This window comes from Ovis canadensis, chromosome 8 (assembly GCF_042477335.2).
Source record: "Ovis canadensis isolate MfBH-ARS-UI-01 breed Bighorn chromosome 8, ARS-UI_OviCan_v2, whole genome shotgun sequence".
Lineage (NCBI taxonomy): Eukaryota > Metazoa > Chordata > Mammalia > Artiodactyla > Bovidae > Ovis > Ovis canadensis.
In genome coordinates, this window is record NC_091252.1 from 30,097,966 (window position 1) to 30,111,412 (window position 13,447).

A 13,447-nucleotide genomic window follows, 5' to 3' on the forward strand; every position below is an offset into this window, starting at 1 on the left:
TCTGTGTCTCCCCCCCTCCCCCTTCTGACTCTTCACATTAGTCCGACGGCTGTGTCGGCTCTCTACTGAATTTAGGAGATGCGAATCCGTTGTCTACACTAGGTTAGGTTCAGTTGTCTGTGTACTGGGTAATATTTGGGTTAGAGGGAAGGTTGGTTGCAGGGGAAGTAAATTGCATTTTATAGACTGATGTCAGCTCAAAAGGAGCAAAGCCATTTTGGAAATCTAGTTCTTGGCCAATCTCTACGTTTGGGCACGACAGCGCCGTTAGTTAAATAGATACAAAATGAAGGGCGAAGAAACGCTTTTCCACCCACACTTTGTGGAATAGGTAGTATTTGGGCTGCACCAGGGTCGTCTTTCTCCCGTTCCAGTCTGGAAAGTCTAGAATAAAAAGATGACTTGAGGTTGGATCACTTATACCCGGTTTCTCCTGTTCGGTGGACACAGCAGGAACATAAAAAGGAGAAAATGCAAGTATCAGAAGACCGTAAAGGCAACAGATACAAGCAGAAAAGGCAAAAGGCGAGTAGAGACCACGAAAGCATACCAAGACGTGCAATTTTCCAAAAAGTCATGACCTAAACCGTTAGTAAGTAAAAATGTATGGCACCACGAGCAAGTTCAGAGGAATCTTTACTTGATTATTCGACATTCAGCGTCAGTTTGTTCTTGACTACCTTTGTAGGAAAGGGAGAGCTTCTAACACATTTTGTGTAAGGTTGTTGAGCTGTTTCTATTTTCTAAATAAGAGCAATATAAAGGGATTTTTTTCCCTGCTGCATAAACCATCATTTTTTAAGTATTTTGAATGAAACCACTTGGTTAATTAAATTCAGAGAGAAAGTTATTTAAGTGTCATCTATGCTGAAAGTTTTCTCTTAGTATGGTGCTGAGAATTTTTCAGTTAACATTCTTTGGACACTGTTCATTGCAGGTTGCTTTTAATGAGACTTCTGCATCTGATGGTCTTTTGAAAGTTAATAAGAGACAGCTAGGGAGGCCTGGCATGCTGCAGTCCATGAAGTCACAAAGAGTCACACAACTTAGCCATAGAACAACAGCAATGGGACAGTTAATCCCAGGCCTCCCACATTTAGGGAAACTACTCAGGGTGAGGATCCCATTGTATCATGGATGGATTAGCAAATACCACGATCTACTGGAAAGGGTTTCCTCAAGCCCAGGTATTTGTACAAATTAGAGTTTAACAGTCATACTGTGGGGACAGGTGCAAATTACATTGGCTGATAAACTGTATTCTCTGTTCATTGTGATTAGTGCTGGGCCTAAGGCTGCCTCAGATGAAGTAAGTTGTAAGACACACAGAACATAGGCGATAGCCATTTGAAGCATAAAACAAGGTTCTCTTGAGACTGGGATATATGCAGTTTCCTCATTATTGCAGGCATCGTTATGAGGAGATTGAAATCCATTTGCTTTATAAAAATGACTTTATAAGCTTGGTAAAAATCAAGTGCACTTTTAATCTGCTCGTGTTCTAAGTCGCTTTAGTCATGTCTGACTCTTTGCGACCCTGTGGATTGTAGCCTGCCAGGCTCCTCTGTCCACTGCTCATAGGTGGTGTCATTGTGAAGTGTGTAAGATTTGTTCTCAGCATCAAGACTGAGATTTACCTGGATAGTACTACTGGGTTGGCCGAGAAGTTTGTTGGAGTTTTTCCGTAAGGTGTTACGGAAAAATCCAAAAACTTTCTGGCCAACCCAATATTTCTGGCTTATTTTCTTTAAACTCTTTATTTATCATGTCATATATAAGAGTATTTAAGGGGCGGGGGAAGCCCTCCCTAATAGCTCACTGGAAGCCTCAAGAATTGGCTCCAGGCCTTTACTGTTGCCTTTCTTATCTTAACTCTTACTGTTACTGCTCCTCAAAAGTATTAAAGAGCCTTTGGGTACTCCAGTAGTTTCCTCACCAATGATAATACCTTCCAGGAAGACCACAGGGATTTCCAGATGTGCCCTTGTGTACTTCTGATTAAATGGCATGCCTTAAGGGGGAAAGACTGTAAAAGCATTATTCTGGTTTCAGAGACAGTCTGTAAGATTTGTTGCTGAACAACTTTTTGGTGACTCTCAAACAGTTAACCACATTGCTGCAGATGGGTTGCCATGAATGTTGTCGTATGTGAAGTACCCAGGGGGACCCACATGACACTTAGAGGGCTACATGGAATGTAATCCTCAAATCACTTCTCTCTTTATAGCCTGCTTGGGGGAAGGGTGGCTGAAAAAGGTTGCTTTGGCTCTAAAACGAACAAAGACTAAGTTAATGCCTAGGACAGAGATAAATGAACCTAGTTAGCTATTGTTATGGGCTGAATTGTGCCATTCTCCCTGACCCCAAATTCATATGTATGCCCTCAGTATCTCAGACTGACTGTAGTTGCTGGCAGGGCCTTAAAAGAGGTGTTTAAGTTAAAGTGAGTCCCTTGGAGTGGGCCCTAATCCATTCTAAGTAGCTTCTTTATATGAGGAGGAAGTTTGGACATAAAAAGAGACGCCAAGGGCACTCATGCACAGAAGAAAGACTGCTTGAGGACTCAAGAAAGTGGCCATTTGTAGGTCAAATGAAACCAACCTTGCTGACATCTGATCTTTTACTTTTAACCTTCAGAACAGAATTGTGAAAAAACAGGTTTCTATTATTTAAGCCACCCAGTCTGGCAGCCCTAACAATCTATGTATGTAATCCGCTTGTTGTTCATTTATCAAGGGCATTCTATGGAGTGAAACGATGTGGTCATATAGGTTGTAGGTTGTAGGGTGGGGTTGTGTGCTGCAGACATTTCTCAGAGGAAGTATCTGCTACTGTGCATACTCACCTTGAATTCTGAACAGACTAGATGCAGCTTGCTTCTGAGTTCCAAAGCTCATCTACAGAGGGCTTTTCAGAATCTTAAAGTTGAAGTTAAATTGAGGTCACACACAAAGCTAGATGAAAGAGTGAGTTAAATGTACTAGAATTAAACTGAATTAAAGTTGTTGTTCAGTCACCCAGTCGTGTCCAACTCTTGAGACCCCATGGACTGCAACACACCAGGACTCCCTGTCCCTCACTGTCTCCCGAAGTTTGCCCAAATTCATGTACATTGCATCAGTGATGCCATTCAGCCATCTCATCCTCTGATGCCCTCTTCTCTTTCTGCCCTCAATCTTTCCCAGCATCAGGGACTTTACCAGTGAATTGACTGTTCGCATCAGATGACCAAAATACTGGAGCTTCAGCATCAGTCCTTCCAAAGGGTATTCAGGGTTGATCTCCCTTGAGATTGACTGATTTGATCTCCTTGCCGTCCAAGGGACTATCAGGAGTCTTCTCCAGCACCGCAGTTTGAAGACATCAATTCTTTGGTGCTCTGCCTTCTTTATGGTCCAGCTCTCACAACCATATGTGACCACTGGGAAGACCATAGGCTTGACTATGTGGACCTTTGTTGCCAGAGTAACGTCTCTGCTTTTCAACACACTGTCTAGGTTTGTCATAGCTTTCCTGTGAAGAAGCAAACATCTTCTGATTTCATGGCTGCAGTCACCATCTACAGTGATTTTGAAGCCCAAGAAGAGGAAATCTGTCACTTCTTCCACCTTTTCTCCTTCTATTTGCCATGCGGTAATGGGGCTGGATGCCATGATCTTAAATTTTGTTTAATATTTAGCTTTAAGCCAGCTCTGTCACCCTCCTCCTTCACCCTCATCAAGAGGCTCTTTAGTTTCTGTTTGCTTTCTGCCAATAGAGTGGTATCATCCGCATATCTCAGTTGTTGATGTTTCTCCCGCCTATCTTGATTCCAGCTTGTAACTCATCCAGCCCGGCATTTCTCATGATGTGCTCAGAGTACAGACTAAACAAGCAAGGTGACAGCAGACAGCCCTGCCGTACTGCTTTCTCAATCTTGAACCAGTCAACCAGGGTTGTAACTGTTGCTTTTTGACCTGCGTACTGGGTTCTCAGGAGACAGATAAGGTGGTCTGGTATTCCCATCTCTTTAACAGCTTTCCACAGTTTGTTGGGATCCACAAAGTTAAAATACACTGAATTAAAATGTATTAGAACTGAGAAGTCAAATCTCAGACATTGCCTGCTGCAGAAGTTATCATAGGTATGGAAATGTTGACCTCTTGCCGTTGTTTAATTCCTAAATTTTACCTGGCACAATGATTTGTCGTAATAAATGGTTTCTCTCTATATATTGGTATCTTAATACCAGTTAATATAAATGGTAATTATTTGTCACTGTACTAAATTCTCTTTGAGAACACATTTGTGTTATTGTCCCCATCTTTTAAAAAAATCTCATTTAAGGCTGGTTGTAATATGATCTTTAGTTAAAGGAGCTCCCTGTTATCAGTTATAGGATGTCAAAATTTAATGCTAGTTTTTTTTTTTGGTTTATTTACTTTGGCAGCACTGGGTTTTTATGTGCAGGCTTTTTCTAGTTGCGGTCAGTGGGGGCTCCTCTCTAGCTGTGGCACACAGATTTCTCACTGTAGTGCCTTCTCATGTTGCGGAGCATGGCCTCTCGGGCACACGGGCTTCAGTAGTTGTGGCTGTCGGACTCTAGAGCGATGACTTAGTAGTTATGGCTCACTTAGTTGCGCTGAGGCATGTGGGATCATCCTGGACCAGAGATCAAAACCATTAGCATTAGCAGGCGGATTCTTAACCACTAGGCCACCAAGGAAGCCCTAATGATAGTTTTAAAGGAAAATTTCTCTATGAATGTAGAGTGTAGAGATTTTCTGTAGTTTACAGATGTTTCTAGAAGGAATAGCTCCTACAGTAATGATTTTAATAATAGTAACTCATTATACATGTAGAGAGAGAGACCATTTATTATGTGAAATTATTGTGCTAGGCTCTGTGGAATATTCAAAGACAAAAACATACATGGATATTATCCTCAAAGATCGTTTGGTCCAGTACGAGAAGTGACTATATAATCACATCAGTATGGCACAGAATAGAAAGTGTCAGATGCACCTTGAACAGTACTGGTTGTATCAGTTCAGTTCAGTCGTATCCAGCTCTGCGACCCCATGAACCACAGCACACCAGGCCTCCCTGTCCATCACCAACTCCCGGAGTCCACCCAAACCCATGTCCATTGAGTCGGTGATGCCATCCAACCATCCTCCTCTGTCGTCCCCTTCTCCTCCTGCCCTCAGTCTTTCCCAGCATCAGGGTCTTTTCTAAAGAGTCAGATCTTTGCATCAGGTGGCCAAAGTATTGGAGTTTCAGCTTCAACATCAGTCCTTCCAATGAACACCCAGGACTGATCTCCTTTAGGATGGACTGGTTGGATCTCCTTGCAGTCCAAGGGACTCTCAAGAGTCTTCTCCAACCTCACAGTTCAAAAGCATCAATTCTTCTGCACTTAACTTTCACTATAGTCCAACTCTCACATCCATACATGACCACAGGAAAAACCATAACCTTGACTAGATGGACCTTCATTGGCAAAGTAATGTCTCAGCTTTTTAATATGCTGTCTAGGTTGGTTATAACTTTCCTTCCAGGGAGCAAGCATCTTTTAATTTCATGGCTGCAGTCACCATCTGCAGTGATTTTGGAGCCTAAAAAAATAGTCTGACACTGTTTCCACTGTTTCCCCATGTATTTGCCATGAAGTGATGGGACCGGATGCGATGATCTCAGTTTTCTGAATGTTGAGCTTTAAGCCAACTTTTTCACTCTCCTCTTTCACTTTCATCAAGAGGCTCTTCAGTTCTTCACTTTCTGCCATAAGAGTGGTATCATCTGCATATCTGAGGTTATTAGTCTTTCTCCCAGCAATCTTGATTCCAGCTTGTGTTTCTTCCAACCCAGCGTTTCTCATGATGTACTCTGCATAGAAGTTAAATAAGCAGGGTGACAATATACAGCCTTGACGCACTTCTTTTTCTATTTGGAACCAGTCTGTTCCATGTCCAGTTCTAACTGTTGGTTTCTGACCTGCATATAGGTTTCTCAAGAGGCAGGTCAGGTGGTCTGGTATTCCCATCTCTTGAAGAATTTCCCACAGTTTATTGTGATCCACACAGTCAAAGGCTTTGGCATAATCAATAAAGCAGAAATAGATGTTTTTCTGGAACTCTTTTGCTTTTTCCATGATCCCCGGATGTTGGCAATTCGATCTCTGGTTCCTCTGCCTTTTCTAAAACCAGCTTGAGCATCTGGAAATTGACGATTCATGTATTGCTGAAGCCTGGCTTAGAGAATTTTATGCATCACTTTACTAGCCTGTGAGATGAGTGCAGTTGTGCGGTAGTTTGAGCATTGCTTGGCATTGCCTTTCTTTGAAGTTGGAATGAGAACCAAATTTTGATGTCACAAGAAAGGCTGTGTGTGTGGTATGTATATAGATACATGGTACATATGTATATACATATGGTTAGATGTTTTCTTTACTGTTTGTAAAAAGCTTTTAAATAACCTGTTTTTAATTCTTGCAACACTTTGGTATGGTAGCAAGGTAAGATTAGCCCCATATAACCAATGAGGACACTGCCGCTTAGGATCCTGCTCCCTTAATTGCTGACTTAGTGTTTCTCTATTTTCTCTCTACTGTGTCAGATAATATTTAAAGTGGACTTTATAGGTAGAAAAGCAATTGGTATAATTTCCTGGAAGAACCCACATGCTGGCAGACACTGTAGTAATGACTTGATTAATGAACTCTTACTGTGTGGATCACAATAAACTGTGGAAAATTCTGAAAGAGATGGGAATACCAGAACACCTGATCTGCCTCTTGAGAAATCTGTATGCAGGTCAGGAAGCAACAGTTAGAACTGGACATGGAACAACAGACTGGTTCCAAATAGGAAAAGGAGTACGTCAAGGCTGTATATTGTCACCCTGCTTATTTAACTTCTATGCAGAGTACATCATGAGAAACGCTGGACTGGAAGAAACACAAGCTGAAATCAAGATTGCTGGGAGAAACATCAATAACCTCAGATATGCAGATGACACCACCCTTATGGCACAAAGTGAAGAGGAACTAAAAAGCCTCTTGATGAAAGTGAAAGAGGAGAGCGAAAAAGTTGGCTTAAAGCTCAACATTCAGAAAACGAAGATCATGGCATCTGGTCCCATCACTTCATGGGAAATAATAGATGGGGAAACAGTAGAAACACTGTCAGACTTTATTTTTGTTGGGCTCCAAAATCACTGCAGATGGTGACTGCAGCCATGAAATTAAAAGACGCTTACTCCTTGGAAGAAAAGTTATGACCAACCTAGATAGTATATTCAAAAGCAGAGACGTTACTTTGCTGACTAAGGTCTGTCTAGTCAAGGCTATGGTTTTTCCAGTGGTCATGTATGGATGTGAGAGTTGGACTATAAAGAAAGCTGAGCGCCGAAGAATTGATGCTTTGGAACTGTGGTGTTGGAGAAGACTCTTGAGAGTCCCTTGGACTGCAAGGAGGTCCAACCAGTCCATTCTGAAGGAGATCAACCCTGGAATTTCTTTGGAAGGAATGATGCTAAAGCTGAAGCTCCAGTACTTTGGCGACCTCATGCGAAGAGTTGACTCATTGGAAAAGACTCTGATGCTGGGAGGGATTGGGGGCAGGAGGAGGAGGGGACGACCGAGGATGAGATGGCTGGATGGCATCGCGGACTCGATGACCATGAGTCTGAGTGAACTCCGGGAGATGGTGATGGACAGGGAGGCCTGGCGTGCTGCGATTCATGGGGTCCCAAAAAGTTGGACGCAACTGAACTGAACTGAGGAACAGAGCTCCATGAATGAGCTTTGCCCAGGTAGATAGTGGGGGTGAGAGGAGGCTGCAGCCATGGCAAAGCTGTGGGAGCTCCCCATTGAAGCTGCAGATGCCAGGCTTCCTGTTGCAGGAGTGACTGGGAGGTGGGCGGTGATGGATCCCGGAATGCATCCTTATGCTTTTAATAAGGTTTTCATGTTCATTACATAAAGTACATTCTCCTCCTCCATTCTCTGCTCCACCTCATTAACAACAGTTTCCCTGTTTTGATTTCGGTGCTACCCACCATTAGGTTACAAGTTTGTTGAAGAGAGAAGCTGTGTCTGGCCCCTTACCCAAGCTGGGCTATACTGTTAAATACCTTTTGGATCTCATCCATATTAGTCCACTTTCTGAAGCACCATGGTTACGTTTCTTGTGGGCAATCTGTTGATGTTAACATCATGGTATTGTTTCTGACCAGAAGAATATGTATGGAAATACTTGATAATTATCTTGTTTTTTTGTATCTAGTTTTTAACCTTGTGTTCTTAGTCCTCTTATAAATGAAGCTCCTAAACTCATTTCCTTCTAAACTCAGTCTCTACTTGGAGTCCACTGTCCTTCGTGTTTTACATTCCATCCTTTTCTCTTTCACTCTCCACCTGTCCCGTTTGTTAGAGGCTTTCTCCTTTTCCTGGTACCAGGAAGAATTCAGTGGTAAGTAAAGAGAGGACTCAAATCTTTAAAACATCTTCACACTAGACCACCGTTTGCACAAAGCTGCCGCTCAGCATAGCAGCTGTTTTAGTTGGTTACTATAGAGACAAATGACATAAGATGGAGTCAATGCTTGACAGAAGCTAGGCAAGTAATCTTCCTGAGATTGGAGGGAGACCTCATACACAGGGTTGTTTAGGAAAGGTAGAAGACTAAAAATGATAGGAAGGGGGAAGGTTTTACAAATGAACTAACAGATGATTAATTGGTAGATTTTGTTGATAGAATTTGTGCTTGTTAAGGCCTTGCATCCAGCAATACACAGAGTGTATCTCCATATAGCCCCAGTATGATTATACGGTGATTTTTTAAAAAAACTATTTATGTATTTATTTCACTGCACCAGGTCTTTGTTGCAGCATGCGGAATCTTTGTGATACGTGAGATCAGTTCCCTGACCGAGGATCGAATTCATGCCCTCACTGCCCCTCACTCGCCACCCCCACCCCTACATTGGCAACACAGAGTCCTACCACTGGACCACCAGGGTAGCCCCAGTGATTTTTTTGATAACAGCCATATTGCTATCAACATTTATATACAAATTTTCATTTTTCTGGGTCTATGCTTTAGAGTGGAGTTGTTGAGTCATGTGGTAACTCCTTATGAGGAACTACTAGACTGTTTTCCAAAGTATCTGCACTATTTTATGTTCCCACCAGCAATGTATAAGCTTCCCAATTTCTCCACGTCCCAACTAACACTTCTTATTATGTCTGTCTGTTTTTTTTCCTTCTGTTATTATGTCTTTCTGATTATAGTTGTGGGTGGTGTGTGAAGTAGTATCTCAATGTGGTTTTGATTTACATTTCTCTGATGGCTAAAGAGGAGTTGAACATTTTTCATTTGCTTGTTGGCCATTTGTATATCAGCTCTTTTGGCCATTTAAAAAATTGGATTGTCTTTATTGTTGGGTTGTGAGTTGTTTATATATTCTAAATACAAGTCTCTTATCTGAGACTTATCAGAGACTAGTACTTACCAGGTTTGGAAAAATTTTCTCCCATAGAGTGGATTATCTTTTCATTTTCCTGTGGGTGTCTTTTGCACCGCAGAAGCTTTTTGATAAAGTCCAATGTGGTAATGGCATAAAGATATAAGCCAATAGAACAGAATTAATTGTCCAGAAATAAATCCATACATTTATGGTCAATCCATTTTTGATAAGGGTTCCAGAACAATTCACTGGGGGAAGAAATTGTCTTTTCAAAACTCACTGCTGGGAAATTGGACATCCAAAAGCAAAAATATAAGTTAGGACTCTTGTTCACACAATATGCAAAAAATAATTTAAACTAAATGAAAGACTTAAATATAAGGTGCTAAAAGTATAAAACTCTTAGGAGAAAACACATCAAAGACATCAATCTTCTGGCCTATGATTAGGCAGTGTTTTTTGAGAAATGATTAAAAAAATACAAGCAGAAAAAGTCAGTGGATGTATGTGAGGTGTTTTTTCATTTATTTAAGACATCTTTAATTTCTTTTAACAACATTCTGTACTTTTCACAGTATAAGTTTTATATACTTCTTTTGTTAAATCCATTTCTAAGTATTTTATTATTTTTAATGCTATTATAAATGGAATTACTTTTTTGGTTATATTTTCATATTCTTCACCTTGAACGTATATAGACACAATTTAATTTTAAAAATTAATTTTGTATCCTTCAACCTTGAGGAACTCATTTGTTAGCTGTGATTTAATTGTAATTCTTAGGATTTTCTATCTGTAAGATCATGCCATCTGCACACAGGGATAATTTTACTGTTTCCTTTCCCTTCTGGATGCCTGTTATTTCATTTTTTGTCTTATTGCCCTTCCTAGAACCTCCAGTACTCTGTTGAATAGAAGTAATGAGAGTGAACATCCCTGTCTTATTTCTGATCTTAACATGAATACGTTCAGTCTTACATCAAGAATGATGTTAGTTCTGGGTTTTTTGTAGATGTCCTTATCAGAGTGAAGTTCTCTTCTATTCCTGGTTTGAGCATTTTTTCATGAAGTATTGTTGAATTTTGTCAAATAGCTTTTTCTGCCTCTATTGATATGATCATATGATTTTTGTCCCTTATTCTGTTAATGTGAAAATATTACATTAATTGATTTCTAGATGTTATACCACCAATCTTGAATTCCAGAGATTTATCTCACTGGATCATGGTTACATAGTCCTTTTTATATATTGTGGGATTCGGTTCAGTAGTATTGAGGATTTTCGTATATATGTGTTCATAAGAAATATTGGTCTTTAGTAGTCTTGTGATGCTTTTCATTTTTGGTGTATAGGTAATACTGTTCTCATAGAACAAGTTAGGAAGTGTTTCCTCCTTTTCTACTTGTAAAGAGTTTGTGAAGAATTCATACTGGATTCTTCTAGTGTTGAAGCCATCTGTGTGTGGGTTTTTCTTTGTGGGTAGTTTTTAAATTACTAATTCAATCCCTACTTACTATACATCTGTTCAGATATTCTTTTTCTTCTTGAGTTAGTTTTGGTAGTGTCTATTTAGAAATTTGTTGATTTCACATGAATTATCTAATTGGTTAACATAAAGTTATTTGTTGTTTCCCTTTGTAATCCTTTTTGTTTCTGTAAAGCCATTGATAATGTCCCGTCTTTGATTCCTGATTTTAGTATAATTTTGTTCCTCTCTCTTTGGCTTGGTCAGTGTAGCTAAAATGCATCACCTTTTAGATTCGTGAATTTTCTCTGTTTTTACGTTCTGTCTCAGTGATTTCTGTTACAGTACACGTTACCTCCTTCCTTTTGCTAATTTGGGTTTAGTTTGCTCTTCCTTTTTTCCAGTGTCTTGAGGTGGCAGCATAGATTTTTGACTTGAGGTCTTTCTTCTGTTTTAATGTAGACATTTATAGCTGTAAGTTACTTTGTAAACACTGCTTTAGCTGCATCCCATTAATTATGGTATGTTGTGTCTTCCTTTTCCTTCATCGCAGTTTTTTCTGATTTCCTGTTGTCCGGCCACCTATTCGTTGCATGAATAACATAGAATTTGTTTCTATGTTATTTCTGACAAGTGGACTTTTCACTTTTGCTTAAAGATTACTTTGATTTCTTACTTCACAAGGTAGCACATTCCTTTTTAAACATCTTGAGATTTCCAACACTTCCCTGTAAAATTCTACATATTGGTGTGTTAATTCTTTTGAAGCCACCCTAAATTAGTCTAATTGATCTTCCATAGGACAGCACTCTTGCCTGGAAAATCCCATGGACGGAGGAGCCTGGTGGGCCGCAGTCCATGGGGTCGCTAAGAGTTGGACATGACTGAGCGACTTCACTTTCACTTTTCACTTTCATGCATTGGAGAAGGAAATGGCAGTCCACTCGTGTTCTTGCCTGGAGAATCCCGGGGATGGGGGAGCCTGGTGGGCTGCCATCTATGGGGTCGCACAGAGTCGGACACGGCTAAAGCGGCTTAGCAGAAGCAGCAGCAGCAGGATAGTTCTTTAAATACTTAATAATTGCTTTCTCTTCTCTAAATCTTTGTTTCTGGCTAACCAACAAACCTATGCTACAAGCTATTCTTTCAGTGGCATTATTTTTCATGTCCTTCATTATTTTATTTTTTTATTAGTATTTTAAAATTTGATATTTCAAAGTAGATATTAATACTCTGGAGTTAGCAATTTTTTTCTCTAAAGGACTAGGTATAAATATTTTAGATTTTTGAAGACCTTTCAGTGTCTGTCATAATTACTTGACTCTGCCATTGTAGTGTGAAAACAGCCATAGACAGTATGTAAATGAAATGTGACTGTGTTCCAAAAAACTATTTTTGCAAAAACAGGTGGTTGAGCCAAATCTTGCTCACAGATCATAGTTTGCTGACTCCTCTCTGGATATTATCTAACCAGTGCAGAACTTGGTGTGATTTTATCTTCATTTTTGAATGCTAGTCTTGCCTTAATGCATTTTTTAGACCGTATTGAAATATTCTGAGGGAAAGTTGGATATAATTTTCATTTATGCTCCTCTAAGGTAAGGTGGGGGCTTCCCTAGTGGCTCAGACAGTAAAGAATCTGTCCACAATGCAGGAGACCCGGGTTTGATCCCTGGGTTGGGAAGATCCCCTGGAGAAGGGAATGGCAGCCCACTCCAGTATTCTTGCCTGGAGAATCCCATGGACAGAGGAGCCTGGTTGGCTACCATCCGTGGGGTGGCAAACAGTCGGACATGACTGAGGTGACTTAGCACGGGCACACACATAGGTAAGGTGGTTTGTTTCCTCTACTTTTTTCACCAGTTTTTTTCTTTACCTTTGGTTTTCTAAAGTTTAAGTCATATGCCTAGGTATAGTTTTGTTTAGTGTTTTTCCTGCTTTATAGTCGCTGAGTTTTTTGGATCCGTGGTTTGGTGTCTGACATTAATTTAGAGAACTTTTCATTATTGCTTCAAATGTTGCTCCTGTAATTTCTCTATCATTTCTTCTAGTATTCCCATTATACCCATTATATGTATGTTGCACATTCTGTAGTTGTTCCATACTTCTTGGATAGTCTGTTCTGTGATTTTCCAAATTTTTTCCTTTACTTTTCAGTTTTAGAAATTTCTGTTGACTATCTCTGGGTCAGGAAGATCCCCTGAAGTAGGAAATGGCAACCCACTCCAGTATTCTTACCTGGAAAATTCCATGAACATGGGAGCCCGGCAGGCTACATTCCATGAGGTTGCAAAGAGTCAGACATGGCTGAGCGCACACACATACAAGGTCCTGCTTGTTCTCAGAGGTTGTTTCCTCTGCCATGTCCCTTCCACACATGAGCCCATCAAAGGCATTCGTCATCTCTAGTGGTTCTGATCTCTAGAATTTCTCTTTCATTTTTTCTTAGACTTTTAACCTTTCTGATTACGTCAGAGACAAACTTGGTATTCAATGTGAGAGCCTGGTAGAGCTCCTGGAGGTAAAATTCG

At 40.3% G+C, this 13,447-nt stretch overlaps 1 protein-coding gene across 4 annotated transcripts in view; it reads left to right on the forward strand.

The window, feature by feature from the left end:
* Window positions 1–13,447, forward strand: part of MCM9 (minichromosome maintenance 9 homologous recombination repair factor) — an 88,480-nt gene that overhangs the window by 42,958 nt on the left and 32,075 nt on the right. The window lies entirely within an intron of this gene.